The sequence below is a fragment of the Lissotriton vulgaris genome, chromosome 5 (assembly GCF_964263255.1).
Source record: "Lissotriton vulgaris chromosome 5, aLisVul1.2, whole genome shotgun sequence".
Taxonomy (NCBI): domain Eukaryota; kingdom Metazoa; phylum Chordata; class Amphibia; order Caudata; family Salamandridae; genus Lissotriton; species Lissotriton vulgaris.
This window is the reverse complement of record NC_141693.1, coordinates 1,800,912,665-1,800,933,348: the sequence shown is the minus strand read 5'-3', so window position 1 is coordinate 1,800,933,348 and position 20,684 is coordinate 1,800,912,665. Positions and strand designations below refer to the sequence as shown.

Here is a 20,684-nt window from a genome sequence, read left to right as displayed (position 1 = left end):
GTAGGCGGCTGAGAAGGACCTTGAAAGGCTTGGGCCCATTCTTCTCGACTTGCCCTGCGATTTACATATTGTGGGAGGGGACTTTAAGGAGGTTGTGGAACAGGTGATGGATAGGCATACATTCCGGTTGGGGCATACTGACCAACCCATAATGCTTGCCCACTTCACGCATGCACGCATTGAGGCTCAATGTTATGTTATGTTATGTTATAACAATTTATATTGCGCAGTACTACTAGGAGGTGTCTAGGCGCTCACAGCATCCAAGGAAAACTGTGTCAGGAAAAAATAGTTTCTAAAAAGACACGTTTTGAGCAGTTTCCTGAACTCAAACAAGAAGGAGGACTTCCTGAGAGGGCGCGGAAGGGCATTCCACTCCTTAATAGTGTTATAACTGAAAGTCCTTCCCCCCCAATTAGACCTTTTAATTCTGGGGGTGAGCATCAGGAAGGCATTGGCTGAACGAAGCGATCTGTTGGGAGAGTACCAACTGAAAAGATCCTTCAGAAATCGTGGTCCTTCTCCATGCAAGGCCTTAAAGGACGTGCAAAGTGCCTTAAATTTGGTCCGATGGCCGACTGGTAGCCAGTGTAGTTCCTGAATGCCTGCGCTAAAAGACTGATATTTCAGGGCATCTTGACGGAGTCAACACCCACTTGAGATTTGATTTTTGATCATTTCCCCCTTTTACTCAGGCCAGACACCCGAACGTCCCATAAACAGGTCTCCTGGAGGATGAGTGCTTGGGTCTTGAGTGACCTGGACATAGCAGAGACCCTCACAGTAGATACTAAGTTATACTTTGAGGCGTACGAGGGGTCGGTGTCCTCACCGGTTATGCTTTGAGAGGCGTATGAGGCTGTGCTCAGGGCTAGAGCACAGAACATCATTGCTATTCAGAAGAAGGGACGCCTTCTGTCGCCTACTAGAAGTGACGTGAGATCAATATCACAATTATGTGAAAATGCAGCTAGGCATCACTACCAAGGGACCCAAAGAAGACTCTACGATGCCGTTGATAAAGTGGACCGGCTCCTTACATGTTTGGGCTGCGGGAGGAGACTGCACAGTGGGTTTCAGAGATGGTGACTGATGATGGGGACATGGCCTGCGTTGATGACAATATAGGCCATATCTTTGCCCGATATTGCGGGTTCAGTGAGGCTGGAGGTGTGTTGGGGGGGGGGGGGGGGGGGGGGTGCACAGACTGGGATATAGCTGAGTTCCTGGCAGAGATACTGCTCCCAGATGAGGTGAGCAAGAACACTCTGGAGGCAGACTTGACACTGGAGGATGCGTTGTGGGCTATGCAGCTGGGCAAAGTGCTGTGTGCCAACGGTTTTCCGATAGAGCACTATTAGCACTTTGCAGCACTTCTCCACGCACAGTTACTGTCCATGTCCGCAGTGGCACGGGAAAGGGGGGCTCTACCTTCAGATCTCAACAACACCATTATCGGTGTTGTACCAAAGGAGGGGAAACCACTCAATTAGTGGTCCTCATAAAGGCCTGTCTTCCTCTTAAATATTGAAAGTACATTTTGGCCAAAGTTTTTGCTACCAGGCTAATTGGGGTAACAGCGGATATGGTACATGACTATCCGACTGGCTTTATACCCCGGCTGGCCATGGCACTGAACCTCCAACGTCTTCAGTTGTGTTTGGACAAATGACGCTCCTGGGGCAATAATGTCACTCAGCGGTGAGAAAGCGTTTGATTCCATCGACTGGACTACCTCGTGAAGACCCTGAAACGGTTCGGCTTCAGGACCCGGTTTCACAACTGGGTGGTCCTTTCTGTATAAAAGGCCTATTGAGGCAGTGAAAGTCAAAGGTGTGATCTCAGATACCTTCGTCCTGGGTAGGAGACAAGACAGTGATGCCCGCTCTCACCTATCCTCTTTGCTTTGTGCGTGTTAGGTGCAATGCTGGGCAGACATTGTGGGCTTCTCCCAGATAATGGCAAAGCCAGAGTGGATTTCACTGCATACAAATGACGCTTTACTTTACCTCTTGGACCTGGTACTTTCAATCCCTGCAGTACTCTCTGTATTACGAGCTTTTGAGATTTACTTAGAGCTTCGCATCAACTTGGACAAGTCTACGACCCTTCAGTTTGGGAGTTGGGAAGAAATAGAGGGTGTATTGGGAGGGGACTTTCGCCTGACTCAGACAGGTTTCAAATTTCTAGGCAACCATTTTACCAGGGACCGAGACAGCTTTTTAGAACTGAACCTAGACAGAGGGCTGGCTGAGTTTTGCGAAGACTCGGATAGGTGGCGGGGGCTGCCCTTGACGATTATGGGTATGGCAGCCCTGCTCCAAATGATTACACTGCCCAAGTTGCTGTACGTCTTATAGAACGCTCCCTTTTTTATCCCGGGGGCCTACTTCGAAAAACTATACATGACGCTCCGCACCCTGCTCTGGGACGGGGTCAACCGAGAGTAGCTCTCAAAACCTATAAAGTTCTACATATAATGGTGATCTAGCATTCCCAGATATTAGATCACATCACAGGGCCACTCAGCTGCAGGTGCTTAATGGCTGGGGTCACAGTCCTGGCTCCGAACCCACCTTTAGGTTCGAGAGGAAGGGCAAGAAGTGAGCGACCCGTGTTCACCATGTCTATGGAAAGGAGGATGGAGGATGGAGGATGGCTGCCGGGGCTAACCAGAGCGACCTAGTGGACCTGGGATGATGCTACAGCCACCCTAGGATGGAATGGGAAACTCACCCGAGCTACTCCGCTTTGGAAGGGCCCCATGCTGTCCAATAAAGAGAGACCCACGGGCTTCCAAGTTTGGGAACGAATCGAGATCGAAACACTTGGGCATGTAGGTCTGGAAAATGTCCTCATACCCTTTGAGTCATTACAACAGGAGTATGCCCTGGTCGAGACGCAATGGTTCAGATACCTTCAGCTGACCCATGTCCTGAAGGCGAAGCAGCTACCCATCAGGCAGTCTCTTGGCTGTACTCAACAATTATGAAGAACGCGCCAGGTACATTGGGGAAGCTGCAGGAGGCATGGGATTCAGATGTGGGTCCCCTGGAAGACGTGGACTGGGGGAGGCGTTGATGCACCCTAGAGAGGTAGCCGTCATGTTCCCCTGATCCAGCTCCAAGTGCTGCGTAGGCCCTATTACAACGGTATGCACCTGTTACAACGCATTCGTTACTCCGCACTACCATTACAACGTGACTTTTACAACGCATACCATTACAACGCATTGCGCTGAGGGGCGCTATAGGATAGGGAATAAGTATAATTTACTATCCAACACCTTCCCTAGGGTCCACGGGGACTGGAGTTAGAATAGTAAATTATACTTACCACTATCCAGCACCCCAAAGCACTATGCGTTGTAATGATATGCGTTGTAATGGTCGCGTTGTAATGGTAGGTAGTTGTAACGGTATGCGTTGTAACATGGTACATCCATTACAACAGGTCCCATTTCCATTAAATGGGGAGGGCGGAGAGCCCTTTATGCTGGGGGAAAGGTAGATTCTTTCATGGACGAGTTGATTGTTATATCAGGTGAAGAGCGTCCAGCATGATAGTAAGCATGGGCGAATTTTGCGGATCTCGCGTTCGCGAATTTTGCGGATTTGCGAACTCGCAATCCGCAAAATCCGCGAATTCCCGCGGATTTTTTTTTTTTTTGTGTTCGCCCGTGTTTCTGCCAGTTCGCGAGGGTTTTTACAATTTCGCAATTTGCAAACTTACCTGTCGGGTCGCAAGTTTTGCGAACTTGTTGTTTCTACGTGTCCAGCCTGTTTGGGACACTCTTCTTCATCACTGCCACTCTCTGTCACCACTGCCACTCTCTGACTACTCATGCCACCCTCTGGCCCACCCATGCCACCCTCTGTTTCATCACCACACCCTCTGGTTGTCCAGTGTACATTATTTTCGGCAAAGCAAAGCACACCTTCCCTGCCTCAAGTGACCTGAATTAATTTGGGGCTGATTAATGTGTCACAGAATATTTTTTTAGCTGGCACCTGCTTCCTTAGTGCGCCCTGATTAGTGATCTTTTGCACTTGCTAAGTGCTATCATTGTTGCAAAATTAGTTACAACACCTGCCCTGCCCCAACTGACAATAATGAATTAGGGGCTGATTAATGGATTTTAACTTCCAGCCTGGCTCCTGCTTGTCTCCCTTAGCTGTAATTCAGGACCTTTGTGGCATATGTGTAACTATTCTGAGGTTCAGAGCAGGGTCACATAATAGTTGCAACTGGCAACTGAACTCTGGAGGGGCCCCTCAGGAAGCACTACAGGAAATGGCTACTAATGATGAGCCTGAACTTTTGAACCTGGCAAGTAGTTTCAGTTTTGCTAAGATCGTATTTCTGCAATTTAGCACTTATTCGCGGGGCGCGAAGTTGTACTGGGAAGCCGCGAACTCACGCGAACAGTGCGAGCAGTGCGAGCAAAATCCGCTGCTCGCGGATTTGCGGATTTTGCGGGAGATTCGCGAATCTCGCGGATTGCGGATTTCCCGAAAATCCGCAAAATCCGCGAGCGAAACGGATTTTCCGCCCATACCTACATGATAGTGCTGTCGGTGAGGAGGACCTCACCATGGACCTTGCACGGAGATACATCGAGGAGTTTTGCTGGGGTGCTGATGGCCATCTGAGAGAAAGTAGGGAAAAGGCAGATTGTAATATATGGTGTTCTGGTGTTATATCAGATCCTACTGCGTGTGTATTATTATTTGTTTTAGAAAATTAATAAAAATATATTTTTTTAAAAGATACTACGTTTAGAAATATTTAGATATGTGGCACAATGCTGGTGCTCTAGCTTGTGCTAACTATGTTTGAGGGCTCCTGCGATTTCCAGCTCCTGCAACATATCTGCTCAATCGTAAGTGTGCCAATCCACAAAGCCCTCAGTTTGTCTGAGAGTTGACTCACTGCCATTACCTGGGAGTAGAGCTACGAAGAGTGTTGTGCTCAAGTCTGCAGCCAGACAGTGACTAGTATTTTTATGAAGGGCTGCTGAGTGTGAATGAAGCTCCCTCTAAGGGGTGCCCTGTTCCAGTGCAGAGGCTGAGCGATGCATGCTCCTGGAAACTTGAATGAGTCTCTCTCAGGTGTCAGGGAAGGAGGTAGGTGGATCCAATTAACTTCTACCACACTTACAATATTTTTTGGGGGAGATGATGAACTATTGATGCATGAACCAATGCTGGATTTCTTCAACATAATGAAAATAATCCTACTCATAATAATAACCATAGTAATAATAACAACTGTAATACTAATAATAATAATAATAATAATAACAATGATAATAAATATAACAATAACAACCACAATAACAATAATCATGATAACAATAACAACAACAATAATAATAATGATGGTGACTACGATGATCATAATAACAATAATAATAATGATGATGATGATGATAATTAGTGCAGAGGACAGCGTTTTAGCAGTATTGTCAAATGCCAGAGTAACTAAATGCAGCACTGGCTGGACTTGATTCCATCTCATGCCTCTTTCTTCCACGACCTTACACTCCCTGCCACTTTATCTCACTCTTGCAGGTTCTTTTTCACACCTTCTTTCTCTCCTTGTCACTGTTTTCCTATCTTTCTCTTCCTCCTCCCTTTCCCTTTTCTGTATTTCTCTCTTTTGGTTTCAAAGTGGGGTGATGAAAATGAAATTATGGTGTCCACCATCTGTATCCACTGGGGCAAAGTAAGCCCTGCACACAGAGGCGCGCGAGCATTCAAATGCTGCAAAGATCTGCTGCACGAAGGGGTGTCCAAAGAAGAACGGAGGAGAGCCAGGGTTTCAAGATGCTGCAGGAGGGAAACTGACATATACTTAATCAAAATGACTCGTGAGAAATGATCCTAAAATGTGGCATGGATCATGCCCTCAACCCCCTAATACAATACAATATCAATCAGATATGCCATATGAAACCACTCCCATTGCTCCACCAGGACCGGCTCTTCCTAGAGGCAGACTCCTCCTTGTCATGCCCTCAGTTCAATAAACTGTGCACACTGGTCGAGCATGAATGCCCTCTGCGGGATTCAGGCCTCTGCAGCAGTTGTTTGTCCACCCCAATCCCACATGTGACCAGGACCATCACGGGGGCATGGGATGCAGGGCAACATTTCCCAAGCCTCCTACTTGCCCTACTCTTGTCAAGCAACACTTATTTATTATGTTTTATTTGCAATGATGAGTTAGGGTACTTGGCCCAACAGCAAGATGGCACAGATGCCATGTTTTTGCTTTGTCTGAAGCCCATGTGTGCTTTTGGCACATGACAAAAAATGGAAGAATCCTCCACATGGTCTCATATTAGGTTTGTGACCCATGTCTCACTCTAAGGTCTGACTGCAGCTCTTCCATCCCTGAATGCTACAAGAGCAGACCTTTTCCTGGTGACGATGTTGCATACAAACTCCCTTCACCATGGCATGAAGGCATGGAGCACTTTTCCGTCCCCATAGGCAGGGGGTGCAGTGAAATTGTTTTCGATGTATAGATTCACATCCTCTTCTAGTATTACTATTTAATTACCAGCAGTTCCTGTGCAACCATGTGCAGTGCGAATTATTGTCCTTGAATTGAGTCCTGCTTCAAAGTAAGACCCCACTTTACCAACCCCCAGATCTTCACTCAACAGAGGCGGAAAAGAGGAGACATGAGTTTCCGAGAGTCACAAAGATTGACTTTGTTTCTGAAGGCCTGAGTTGTAATCAGCTCTCAACAACTTTTCAATTCTCTGTAGACAGGAGAGCAGGGGCTCATATTAAAATGTTTCACCAGTGACCTCTGCATAGAGTGCACAACTCCTGCCCTTTACAGACACCACAATTTATTTATTTATTTATTTTGAGTATTTATAAAGCGCGACTGATACCTTGCAGGCTTCCTGGCGCTGGAGAATACTCTGCTGAGGATAGACCGGAGTAACTAGCAGGCGGGCAGATTTAGGGGAATAGCCAGGTCTTGATGCGTTTCCTAAATGGAAGAAGTTGTGAGATCTGGCGAATGTCAATGGGCAAGCTGTTCCATAACTTGGCCGCTGCGACCCTGAAGGATCTGCCCCCGGTTCTGGCTTTGTTGAATCTGGGCACCTTTACCAGACAGGCCGAGGATGATCGTAAGTCTCTGGTGGGAGTGTACCACAGAAACAAAGCTTGCAGGGGTCTGGGCCCGAGTCCGTGCAGAGCCTTGAAGACAATGCAGAGGGACTTGAAAGCCACACGCTGCTTTAAGGGTAGCCAATGTAGCTCGGCCAGGGCTGCTGTGGCCGAAGACCTTCTCGTCCAGCCAAGAGCCAGCTTGGCGGCGGCAGATTGAATTCTTTGAAGTCGGTCCAGCAGCGTGACTGAAGACTCAAGGAGCAGGGCGTTACAATAGTCAAGGCGACTGAGTATCGTACACCTGACTATCAACGCCCGGGCTTGCGCAGGGATAAGTGGCATGATTTTTCGCAGGGAGCGTAGCAGGGCTGTACAGATCCCCACTGTTTTTGCTACCTGGGTTTCCATACTCAGCTTGTTATTGAGCATGGCTCCCAGGTTGCGGACCGAGGAGACTAGCTGAGGTTTGTCTCTTGTCTCTGGAGGCCAGAAATCACTCGGAAACTGGCGGGGTATATTGGTGCCAGCACAGAACAGAACCTCTGTTTTGGAGGAGTTGAATTGGAGGGAGTTTCTGTGGAGCCACCCAGCCGTCTCTCTTAAGCAGTCGTGGAAGGTGGTTAAAGGGATGGAATCTCCTCCTTCCCAGGAGAGAATGAGCTGCGTGTCATCAGCGTAGTTGATCGTTTTTATCCTAAAAGACTTAATTAACGTGATCAGCGGTATGAGGTACACGTTAAAAAGGATGGGGCTAATGGAGGAGCCCTGGGGAACAATGCTGTTAACATATGCGAAGGACAACTTTGAGAAATACCAGACCACCTCTGGTACTATGAATGGATAGAAAGTAAACCTACTACCTGTTAGGAAGTGTTGCCATTGTCCCACTCAAAGTACAAGAACCCGCTACAAATGTTTTGTCACATTAAAGGTATTGCCCTCAAAAACAGATTAACCACTGCTTTCTTACTTAGGGAACTGAAGCCCTACTGTGAAATGCTGGCACTGTCCCTTTAAGGTGTAGCATTCCTCCTCCTGCCCCATGCAACATGCAGCAGCCCAGACAAGAAGCTCCATTAAAGATACAGCAGCCCTTAAGGATGACAACATCTGCATTTCAACGAGGATAAAAGTCTGATTGCAGTAACACTATCACTTCTGAAGTGACACATTCTTATCTGATTCATGTTTCAGCTCTAAACAATAGCATTGTCTCAGAAAACCAAAAGGCCTTGTAAAATCACCCCATGTTTCTAACTGGGTTGCCTCAAGCGGCAAATTGTTGTACTGAGCAGTGGCCTTAAAACAAATAATAGACCTGGTCCCGGGTAGCTGAGACAGACCTGGTCCCGGGAAGTGGGCGATTTTGATGACTCGGAGTGGCAGGAAGCTTTGTCCTCGCCCTGCGAGACAGCGATACCGTCCAGACTCCGACTGGTCCAACTCAAAGTGCTGCACCGCACATATTACACTAGAACAACACTTCATGTGATGGGAGTGGCGGAGCAAAAATACTGTTTGTGCAGTTGTGGGGGGGGGGCACATTTTACCACACCATTTGGGACTGCCCCCGCATTGCGGCTTATTAGGTTAAAATAATGCACACTATTTCTCAGACACTAGCAATCTCGGTCCTACCGGAGCCGAGGTGCTGCCTACTGAATGTATGGGAAGCAAATTACCTCAACCATCAGGAACAGGATTGGGCTATGCTTGGTATGACGATGGCGAAACAGAATATTGCTATGTTGTGGGGGTCGGGGACGTTGCCTACGCTTCAAAAATGGTGTAAGGATATGGACGGGCGATGGTGGCAGAAAAGGCGGTCTTTATACATCGTGGATGTCCTCAAAAGTGGGGAAAAGTGTGAGGGGCTTGGAATAAGTTTAGAGGAGACATCTGTGAACCGCCAATAATTGATGCAGAAATTTTCAACTTGTGATAGGGCCCTTGAGTTGCGGGTGGCGGGGGAAAAGGGTTGTATGTGTGGGTCTGATTTTAAGATACTTGAATATGCTGAATTGCTTTGCTGTCCTATGATGTTTATATTATTGCAGACAAAGGCGACTGTTGATCTGTGTACGTTTGCCCTAACTTGTACCTAAATAAAAAAAATAAAAAAATAAAAATGATGTCGTTGGACATTGTATTGTCTGAGTGCTGGCCTTTACATATTAAAAGGTAACAAGCAATGTTGCAATCATAATGACATTTTACAGTGAGACAAACATTATAGTCTCTATTGACCCTCATCCAATGCTTAATTTTAGCCAGAGGTTTCCAGTGCTTGGCACCGGCACTTAATTTGTGACAGGTGCACTTATGACAGTCTGCCACCGGGTGGCGCTGTTTGTGTAGTTTAAAGATGAGCACAACAACAGTTGTTTATTAATTCCATATACATTAAGAATGTTTCATACCTGCCACCCAACCCATTCTTATAGCTTTGGGGGTTGGAATGGTCTGAATTGTCATATTTGTGGGAGTGTGATGGTTTGTAGTTGTTTTGGTACTGTCATTGTCAGCGCTGGCACGGGCAATCGGTGGTGTAAGCTTCAGTGATCTTTTGTATAAATTAACACTGCCCTACTCAGACGTCAAGCATCGTCGTTTCAACCTTTGCTAGATAAAACCAATTGGCCATAAGTCACATGTAGCTCAACATGCATTCACTTGTTAGCCAGGGCGTCTCAGGCGCTTAAAATATATAAAAGAATGACATCCTGTTCCTGTGCACCTCTGACCAAGTACATACCAGGAGGCCCCACTGTCCATAAATCCTTCCTACAAACATTAACCATACAATAACAAAGTAATAAGAAACTTCACTCCAATGTTGAAATTATAGAAAATGATAGTACCACTATTATTGTATTTGAGAGGCTAACATGCTTTCAGCGAGCGTCTGTACACCCTTATGCCGGAAATCCTTGACAATTTATAAAACACCGTTGTTATGCAGGTAAGGAAATTTAGTTTATAAATGCGCATATACATTTGCAATTGTAAAAACAATACATTGGTAGTAACAGAGGCAAACATAATGCATACACTAACTCGAAGAAAACATACAAACACCAGTGTGATATAATCATTCAGGCACGTATAACTGCATAGTGTAGTTACCACACATTCACTGTCAAGTCAAGCATCCTTGTTCTGACCTTGAATGCCAAAAATGTGCCATTTGGAAAAAGTGTGGCTAAGCCTGCATTCACTCTGAAGCTAAGACACCTCTCCAAATTCAAATTTAACAAGCATTTGCAATGCAATAGGTCTCGCCTCTACACAAGTTTAAGATATTGGCATTGTAAATGACAATGCCTTTTATTTATGTTTTAAAAATGAAAACAAAAAGAAAAGGAATTTTGTTATTTTCAATGTTAATAGCTCAAACTTACGTAAATGCAAGTCCTATTACATTGCAAATGCTTGTTTGCTCTTTCAGATGAAAGCCGATGTCCACAAATATATTCCCCAAACAAGGACAGTTCTGGTGCTTGCACCCTGCTGCAGGTGGAGGCAAACCTCACAGACCCCAGGGAAGTCCCATCCCTCCTCAGAAGGGACCCCGGCGTGTATGCCCCGTCCTCAGAAGGGGTCCAGCAAGATAGAGTGTCCTCTGTACCTGCTTTGTTTGAGTGTTCTCAGAAAGGAGCGCGGTTTGAGTGAGGGTCCTCAAACGTCAGTCGGGAGTGAGTGCATGCCCTCAAACGTGTCCTCGGAAGTCAGCCGGGAGCGGGAGTGCGTGGTCTCAGAAGTCAGCTCGGAGTGAGAGTGCGTGGTCTTAGAAGTCAGCCTGGAGTGAGAGTGCGTGTTCTTAAATACAATTACAATACAATATGGCGAAAGAGCGTGCGACAGAGAGGAAGTGAGAAAGAAAGAATAGAGGGAAAACTTACACAGACTCACAGAGATGAACAGACAGACAGGTAGAGGCATAGAAAACAAGTGAGGGAGAGAGGGGAGACAGAGCAAGAGAGATAAACAGTGAGACAGAAATAGAGACCTAGACAGGCAGAGTGGTAACAGGGAAAGGCAGACAACAAAGAGAGAAACGTGAAAAAAGAGACATAGATAAGAGTCGCATGCTGAGAGAGTGAGCAGGAGAGGTTGACAGACAAAATCACTCACAGCGAGCAACAGGAATAGCCAGAGAGAAAGAGATCTGCCCTAGCAACATGGAAGTGACAGCGCCTTTACAAGTATAACCCCAACTCAAGATGGCGCTCCCCTGGGGATGTACTTTAGATCTCGGCTCACTGCCCAAATCCAGCAGGTACAGGTGGTGGCTGATGCTTACATCGGTTTAAGTGAAGGAGCGCGCGCAGGGCAGCAGAAACACTGAGCTCCAGTCAGTTCTCACTGTGAGGTTAAAGCGTGATCTGCGTCTGTGCCTCGGACCTTGGGTTCAGGCCCTGTGCTAGCAGGACCAGTACAGTTTTGAGGCTGAGTGACTGCAACATGGAAGTAGTGATGCAGTGAGCAGTGAATACTTAAGTTATCTATACTGGACTATGGGGATGAATACAGCAAGACCCGTACGCATGTTTGTTTATTAGGATGGCTCATCCCAAAGTCTTGCGTTGTTGAGTGTATGCATCTTCACTCGCAGGCACTATAAGTATTTTTTGATATCATACATGTATAACAGTTGTTGATATAGCATGCACCATGGCATAAAAGGAGTATTGAAGCGCTTTACAGCGCATTGGAAGGATCCAATAAGAAGAACGCGGAGCTCACAGTAAAAAACAGCATCTAATAATAACTAGTTAATCAAGGATTACGTTGTTCTCACAAAATAAATGCATTTTCTGAAACCCTACCCTTTTCCGCATATACATGTCAAAACGTTCATTCAACTTTACAACTTAAACTTGGAAAATGTATTAGTAATCTGTCATTTCAGGCAAAACCTGTACGAGGCAAAGTCCTAAAAGTGAATTGCCCCGTTTTGATTCTTATAGGACTCACTGTGGCACCTACAGTCAAACCCCCTCCTTTTATAGGTTTGCGATTGAGATTCACAGATGAAGTCCCCAAACCGTATTCGGTTGCAAAATGGTTAAACTGATTTTGTAACGACAGCAATGAAAGCCTGGTCCTCCTGGAGGACGAGAGCATCGCCAGCAGCGAGGGATGGCAAGGCAAGGAGGAGGAGACAGGGAGCCTCGGCTAATATGGCTGACGGCGCGCAGCGCTCCCCTACGCGCTGAGGCAGATTAGTCAAGGCGCAGGCACCAGCCTCCAGCAGAGCATTGTTAATTCTCCAGCTTTATGTGCAGTCGCAGTCACTCCCTTTCTGTCCCCTCGCGCGCAGCAGCCGGCACCAAAAATCGGAATCCCAGCCCTGGGCAGAGCGTGAGCATAGGGACCTCCTCCTCCTCCTCGGCGGCTTTTAATGATGCTGGCAGAGAGGTAACCAGCGTTCCCAGCTTCCCTCGAATCACCCAGTGTGCACAATTAATCTCTGTTGCGCAGCACTGATGGGCGTTTAATTTAATGACGACTGCCCCTCACACCCCAGACATGCATGTACCTGGCGGCTCTCTCTACCACGAGCGAGCAAACGTGCGCGCCATCACACACCCTTAGATATCATGCCAGGACGCAATAGCCCCAAAATAATGACATTATCGTGCTAACATCGGAAGACCTTGGCTGTAGGCAGTTGGCATAGCAACGCACAAGAAGGCCATTTCCTGGCTAACGAACAGTCAGCCTCCCTTCCCACATAGTAAAATAAAATATAAAGAGGTTCTTGTCGTAGTAGGCACCCGGTATCGCTGCTTCCTCTGCAGGCTGCGGTGTAGGTTAGGGAGCCAGATGCAGCCCGGATGGATGCTCACCTGTACCTCCTTCCGCAGCCCTTCCCTCCGCAGCCGCAGCCCTTCCCTCGCAGTACTATAAAATATTCAACCCACGGAGCCGTCATGAGTGCAGCTGGGGCATTGTTTGAGCGTGCGAAAGTGAAAGCACTGTGGAAGCGCACAAGACGCTGTGAGCGTGCACATCTGCTGTCCGGCTGTAAGCTAACATCGCCAGAGAAGAGACGGCGTGAGCGTGCACATCGGTTGTCTGGGCAAGTGCACATCTCCAGTCGCCCTTCGGCAACCAAGTCGACGACAATAGATCTCACCAAGGGGACAGCGCATGTGCTGAGTCGCTTGGCGAGACCTAAAAATCACTGCCAGAGAGATCTCGCCTTTGCAACCGGGCGCCGACCTCTTGGCTTGGGCAATTTGTTTTTTTCACAGATGGCAATCAAGCATGCGGTCATGGGTGAAAAACGAAATAAAAATAACATGTAAACGGCAATAGGTTGGCGCACAGTAGTTAAGGCAAGACGTATTGGTTGTGCCAATGCTTGTTAGAAGTGTAAAAAAAAGTATTAAAAGATCTGCATGTGTGCTTTTTATCTAATATAACAACTTACTTTTTTATATCACTTCTAGCACTGTAACCAAGTGTCACTGCCATCCAGTTTAATAATTGTCATACCTCAGAATGCAAAGATGGGCTTCACAGGATTCCAAATGAGGACGCGCAGCTCACACCATACGTCATCAGAATGTTAACTCACTAAGACATCTTGCCGTACTATTCCAATATCAGTAGGCCTGAGCAAACTGTAAATTTCTCCATATTTTGCACTTCGTAATTTTGAGCACTTTTTGCATTCGTGAGACTTGTATGTATGGAACATGTATGTGGCTAAGAAAGACATTTTCAGTTCGATCCACTCTCCGGTGAGTAAATTGCAGGACTTTAAGCAAAGTCAGGCACACTCGCATGAAAAAAAAAATAATGAGCGATCAATAAACCACATTTGCTCTAAAAGTGTCAATTCGCAAATATTTACAGAATTTCATTAATGTTTGCTCAAATTACGCGATTTCACACACCCCTGTATGTTTCTGAAAAGTGATATTACTGTCTAGGCAAAGATGCAACAGTCCTGTTATGATTTGCTTACATACTGCTCATTAAAATGATAGCATGCATGCCATAACTTGTTCCATTATAGAGTATAGATTTGAGAAAAGTCAATAATATTGTGTAAGGGCTAGGCGGTTCCTTTAACATTACAGCAGCTCTGCTTAAATGTGCCAGTCCCCGCCTATCAAAAGCACAGCAGTCCTGCTGATACGTGACGAGGCTGCACTTTGGAAACTGCACTGTGTACATGTTCAACCTACACAATCAGCAGTCTCTCCTCTCGGTACCCCGCACACACACATTGTGTAGTGAGACACCTGCCCCTCCCCTTCCCCGTTTCACACCGCCCAGTTTATGCCGCCCCAAACCCTCCTGCCCCGCCGAGCGGAGACCCTTACCTCTGACTGACAGGCTTCCTTCCCCTCTCCTTAGCTGGCACGTCTGTCTGTGTTCTTGCCCTTGAGAAATCTCATCGCCTCTGACAATCATTAAAGTTAAACTTCAGAGCGGCGAGTCACCGTGTCATGCCGGGAGATGTAGTCCTCCCTCCTGTCCGACATATTAATAGCTGCTGGCAGTGGAGTGGTGGAAGACTACAACTCCCAGGCGCTGCTGCGAGAAGGCGAGCCCACGGCCTCCTAATAAGGTGAGGGAATGAAATGGGTCACAGTCTAGAAGAGGAAATACCGTGCAGTGCATGTTCCACCCGCGAACCGACTGCTTTAAACTTTTGAACCGCTCTATTAATATATATGTACATGTATGTATTTCAGGATGTTTGGTCCTGGAAGTGCGAAGTACACAACTTTTACCCGTTCGATAGAAATGCCAATCCTTTGACATTTCCAATATTGGTTTGTGGTGAATATAAGTGAAATATAGAATGACTGTCAGACGTTATATTATGTAATATTAAGCTGAGGCCCGGCTTTTGGCTGGGGCGTCTACAGGTGGGCAGCTTTCTATTATGCGTTTATTCCAAGCCGCTGGTTCAGTTCTTTAACACTGGAGAGTGTAGGCTGTATATCAAAACTTGATTGTTTTAGTTTCCCTCACATTACATTTCTCACACTCCCTCTTCCTTCCCCTTGGAGCCCTCACATCGCCTCTCACCTCCAGTTCAGCCATTGAATAGGTGATGAAGATGAGGCAACAAGGGGCTCTCTTTTCTCTCCATTCTCTCGTTCTCACATTCAGCTAATTTGCTCACCTATTTCTTAATAACTTTGATCTCACTCTTTCTCACTCTCCCACAATCTCTTGCAAACTTAACTCTTTATAGTTTGCGTCTGTTACTCATTATGGAATCTTCGCACTGTCCTCTTTCCTTGAAATTTCTCATTCTCTGGTGTTTCTTTCCCTCAGTATCGCTCTGCTCTTACTCCCCCTCATGTGTGAAGTGACACCGGCACATTTTCCCTGGGATTTTCCTTCTTGCACCAATAAATGTTGCAATGGTGTTTCTTTTGGCGAACTGCCAAGCACCTCTCACAGAGCAGGCTTCTGACAGGCAGCAGCAGTTGCTGATCTTTATTTTACCAGTTTGTACTGGCATTGCATGGATGCTTGAGGGGCCACTTTCAGTCCCTAGGGCCCCCTGCACTGCGGGGACTTGCAGGGCCCTGAATTACCAGTGCTTAATTTGAGCAGGTGGTTTCAGGTGCTTAGCACCAGCACTTAATCATCACAAAAAGACTTTAGAGGGCTCAGAATGCTGCAGCCCGCACTCTGCTTGCCCTGCCGAAATACTGCTCTGCTTCACAGGCTCTTGCCCGGCTGCATTGGCTACCTGTGAAACAGAGAATTCAATTTAAAACCCTCTGTGTGGCTCACAAAATTCTCCACGGACGTGGTCCTCAAATATTGCAGGGACTGTGCACTTTCTATACCCCAATGCGTGCTCTCCGATCTGCAGATCTCCATCTTTCCTGCACTACTAGGGTTCGCAGGAGCAGAGCGGGTGGACGCTCATTCAAACACAAGGCTCCACTACTTTGGAATTCTATTCCACTTCAAGCACGGTCCACCACGAATCATCAGCTTTTCCGCAAACTAATTAAAACCTGGCTATTTTCTTCCATCTGATTAGCCCAAGCAGCGGATGCTGTCATCACTCTCTTCCTCAATACACTGCCGCCATGTCACACATGTCCGTGAGCGCTGGGACGCCCCGTTGCTGGGGTAGCCATGCGCTATATAAAACGACTTAACATAACATAACATCAATACTGACACTTTTCAAGAGCGCCAGTTAAGGACACATTCATTTATGGTAGGCACAGGGAGATTGAAAGATTTGCCCAGAATCACAGGATGTTGAGCCACATCCCCCCCTCCCCCCACCGCTTTCAATAAAAATATTTTATTTAAGTCACAAACAAATATCAATAACTCAACATTTTAATAGAAAGGATGGAGCTTTTCTAAATTCAATTGAGGCCACTGATCATCCATACTATATTTTGTTTGATGCACTTGTGTTGCTCCCACAAATCAATCTGAGAATTTAGCTTGCAATTTTAAATTCCATCATATTTACAGAAAGTTTTAAAATTTTCATTTGCACAGTTTGCTTTTTTTATTTGCATACACTTTATTATTATGTTCATATTATTTACATTGTTAAGCAGTTGTGGACCCCTTGAGTGGGCTTTGCCGAACCCTAGCGGTCCCAGGGCCAGAGGTTGAGAATCACTGCTCTAAATCACTGCAAGATGGACTCCATCTATCTCTTTGAAGAATTGGCTAATAAAGGACAGGAGGGTCCATAAGAGGTATTCCTGTCTTCCCTGACTACGATGCATTGGTCATGAAATTTCTGATGGCAAGCACCACCTCTCCTCCACCATCAGTAAATTGCCCCATCACGTCACTGTTTCCCAAGTACATACTTTTCTGGGAATGCTGGGTATTGCAAGCCATGCATCCAAGGCTCTGCCAAAATGTAAAATCCCTTACAAGACTTCTGGCCTGAATATGAGGTTTGACAGACCGGTATTGCATCCGTCAGGGTGGCAGAGAACATTACCTGTGTCATCTTGATGGACTACTGTTAATCAAATGTAAAGATGACTTCCAGCCCAGTGGTCATCTCTGTACATTGAAGGAACCACCATCATGGCAATTCCTTTCAGTGTACAAACATTTTGGTGGATGGTCACCATCAGTTTTGAGAGCCGTTCACCAAACTTTTAGTTTTTTTGTTTTTCAGCAGCAAATTCCCAAATTGGGAGTTTGTTTTAAAAAAAAAAAAAAACAGCAAATGGCGCCCATGGTGTGGGAGTCATTATTTCTTTCCTGTTCATCACCCCCTGTTTTTTCCTTGCGGTGACAGGAAAAAAGACATTACACCATCCACTCTAAAAGGGCATGGCGGTGTGATGTCCTTCCTCTAATGGCCCTACGCAGGTCGTCGTAGAAGGCTAGCCATCTATGGAGCCAATGAGGGCTCCATCCAAAGAAAACTTAAGGGCCAACTGCCTATAAGTGAGGCGGGTGGACTGAGGGTTTAGTGGCAGTTCGAACAGTCACATTTGCGAATGAAGTACCAAGTCTGACCAGCTATAATTCAGGTCCTTTATGAGAAAGTATATCATTGGATGATTGCAGTGGTATAGAGAATTTAAAAATGCATTTGAAAAAAATAAAGCAAGCTTTGACTTCTGCACCCACTATAAAACTTCCTGATTATGCTAAATTCTGTAATTTATACTGCTGTGTCGTAATGGTTTTGCACTTGGTGTGTTAGTTCAGAACCATGGTGACTAGAAAAGGTTTGAAAGCCCAGGGCTGTCCCTGGTGCTTCTTATTACTTGCTTCAGCTCCTCGAGGTGAGTTGCAACAGGCATAGGGAGACTTCAAGAGAGAGAAGGAGAGGGAGGAGGAGAGAAAGCAATCATAGAGCAAAAGGGAGAGAGAAAGGAGACAAGGAGAACAGTTGGATAGAAAGAGAGAGATAGTTTGAAGAGATAATGGGCGAGGGGCTGGTTTGAGCATTTTTGCCAGGGCTGCTTTTGGTTACAGAGTCCAGCCCTGGCAAAGGAGGCTCTTAGCATCTTCTGAAGCCCATAAAGAATGGAAAGTATGTACAAAATCCTTTCAATACTCTACAGTTATCAAAGATGGTGGGAGTGGTTAAGTGGGTTGTGTACCAACACCCTCATGACATGGTCTCTAGAAGAAATGCAGATGTTGCTATGTATTTTTTTTAAAACAGTTTTTATTGTTTTATGCAGCGAGAAAAACATTACGTCATTGATAAAGGCATGTATTGACAGACATAATACAGAGGAATTAAATTATTATGCTTGTCTTCCGCAATTAATGCGCACTACCACAGTGTAGTGGCATAGTCCAACATGTCATCTACATTTGCGTTACGTGTTCCGTGTCACATGGCAAGTGATGAATTAGAGATTGAAATTGAGCAGTACATTGATCAGACTTGAGGTGAAGCCTCAGTCAATACATTGTCAATGAGCAACAACAGTTTCATACTAATACAATTAGCAAAGCCCCATGTTTATCATGAAGATGGACTGAATATAGAAGATAAGCCAGTATCACGTCCAACATTTCCAACGTATACTTTTAAAGCAACAGCACTACTGTGTCTTAATTCTTGAGTACCGGTTGGGGTGTCTTGTGGGTGCGCCAGTAAATAGTTTTTGAGAGGGTCCCAGATATCCCTGGGCCGGGATGCTCGGGGAAGTGTTTCTGCATAGATAGTCAGTTGCTCTTGACAATGGACTAAATCCCTGAGCCATTCTTTGAACTTAGGTGCTTTCCCCCTGCTCCAACGACAAGCCACGCGGCATTTAGCCAGAAACATAGCAGTATCAAGATAGCAACGTTGAGTGTTTGGGGATAAACTTGGTGTATCCTAACAGAGCTATCAATGGAGTACGCTCCAAGGATAGTGTTGTCATCTGCTCCATAGTACCATGCAAATCTGCTAATGGAGAGACTAATAGATCGTGGCTACCCATCCAAATTGGTTAAACTAGCGATAAAACGGGCGTGGTGGACACCGCGCGATGAACTCCTGAAGAAGAAAGAAAAAAAAAACTTGGAGCGCACAGTCTGCGTCACTACTTTTTGTGCGTCATCGAATTTCCTCAAAAAAGCCATTCACCAAAACTGGGATCTAATTAAAGATATTGACACACAGCTAAAGGCTCCTCCACTTTTTGCCTTTAAAAAGGATAAGAGCATAGCCAACCAAATCATAAGAGCAGCAGTCCCAGTCAAAAAGGCTCCCACACTGCGTGAGTATGTGAATTTACCCCCAGTCACAGGTCATAAAAAATGTGGGACATGCCTATGCTGCGACTCCACGATTGAGGGAAACGTATTCCAACATGAAGGAATTTCATGGAAACATAACATCTTTACAAATTGCAAATCACGTAATCTGATTTATGCCATTCTTTGTCCATGTGCAAAATTGTACAAAGGAAAAACCAACCAAGAAATCAGACAGAGAATTTCTCAACATAAATCGAGAATAAAGAAAAAAATTGTCACAGCACCTCTAGTGCAACACTGGATTGATGAATCACATAGAGATCTCGACTTCAGATGGACTGTGATCATGACCAGAGAGGTGGAGACCTAGAGGCCAAATTGAAGCAGCGAGAAGCGATGCTTATCTTGAAATTCAATTCTGCCACTCGAGGCTTAAATTAAATGTCCGAACTTTATAATCTATGACGATAGACTTGAGGTCTCTTGAGGATTGAGTTTCAATCCCCACTACCTTTGTCACTAAAAAATCGTTCGGTTTGTGTGTTTTAAAAAATCTCTCTCGAAACTAGCAAACAGTACTCCAATTTGTCTACAAATCAGTTACCATTCACTTATAATTTTTAAATATAGAACGCGACATTCAACTACGTGTACAGCACTTTAATTACCCCAACTACGATCGCAATACAATGGACCAAATCCTACGGAACTACATTACCCAGAATTCCGCTAACCAGGAAATAATCTATACGAGTACCGGGTCAACCGGAACTAGCAGAGCATTCGATCAGAGGATCCAGACGCCCGTGGAGGACACTTGAGCTATTAAGCGACGGTAAGACTTGAACATTTATTGTTTAATAATTGGGATAACTAACCCAAGCCAAACGGAAGAAACTTTCCAACTTCTGCACTAACGGCCTTTGAATTGGGCACATAGCATACACAATCCACGTGTCCTCTAAAGAGACGCGAAAATTCACCGCAAACGCCCGCTTAAAAAACTATCAGTTTTCTTTAAATTTAACGGGACAGGCAATTCCCGGACTCTACTTCATCACCTAATCAACTGTGCAAAACCTAGTGCTTGAATATCCATAAAAACCCTCGCTCCTTCATTTTTTCAATACAGATTCGATCTAAAAATGACAGAAGCTATTGGACATAAAAAATCGGAGACAACATACTGAAAACTACACAACAATTCTCGGCAATGTGAGTACCATGATTTAAATAAATACACGCTTCAAAAATCCTTCAGAAACATAACCACTCATGATGAGCCCTTTTCTACAAATTACAGCCAATTTTTACACCGTCGAGAGACTGACCACCAAACAGAGAAGCACAGGTATGAAC

General features: G+C 45.6%; 1 protein-coding gene across 2 annotated transcripts in view; it reads right to left on the bottom strand.

The window, feature by feature from the left end:
- Positions 1–14,565, bottom strand: part of HAP1 (huntingtin associated protein 1) — a 505,788-nt gene extending 491,223 nt beyond the window's left edge. Inside the window, exon 1 of one of the 2 annotated variants that reach the window (XM_086924163.1) lies at positions 14,477–14,565. The gene's annotated coding sequence lies outside the window, so the exon portion shown is untranslated. The remainder of the gene's footprint in view (positions 1–14,476) is intronic. The other variant, XM_086924164.1, reaches the window with a different exon arrangement.
- Positions 14,566–20,684: the final 6,119 nt, after the last annotated feature.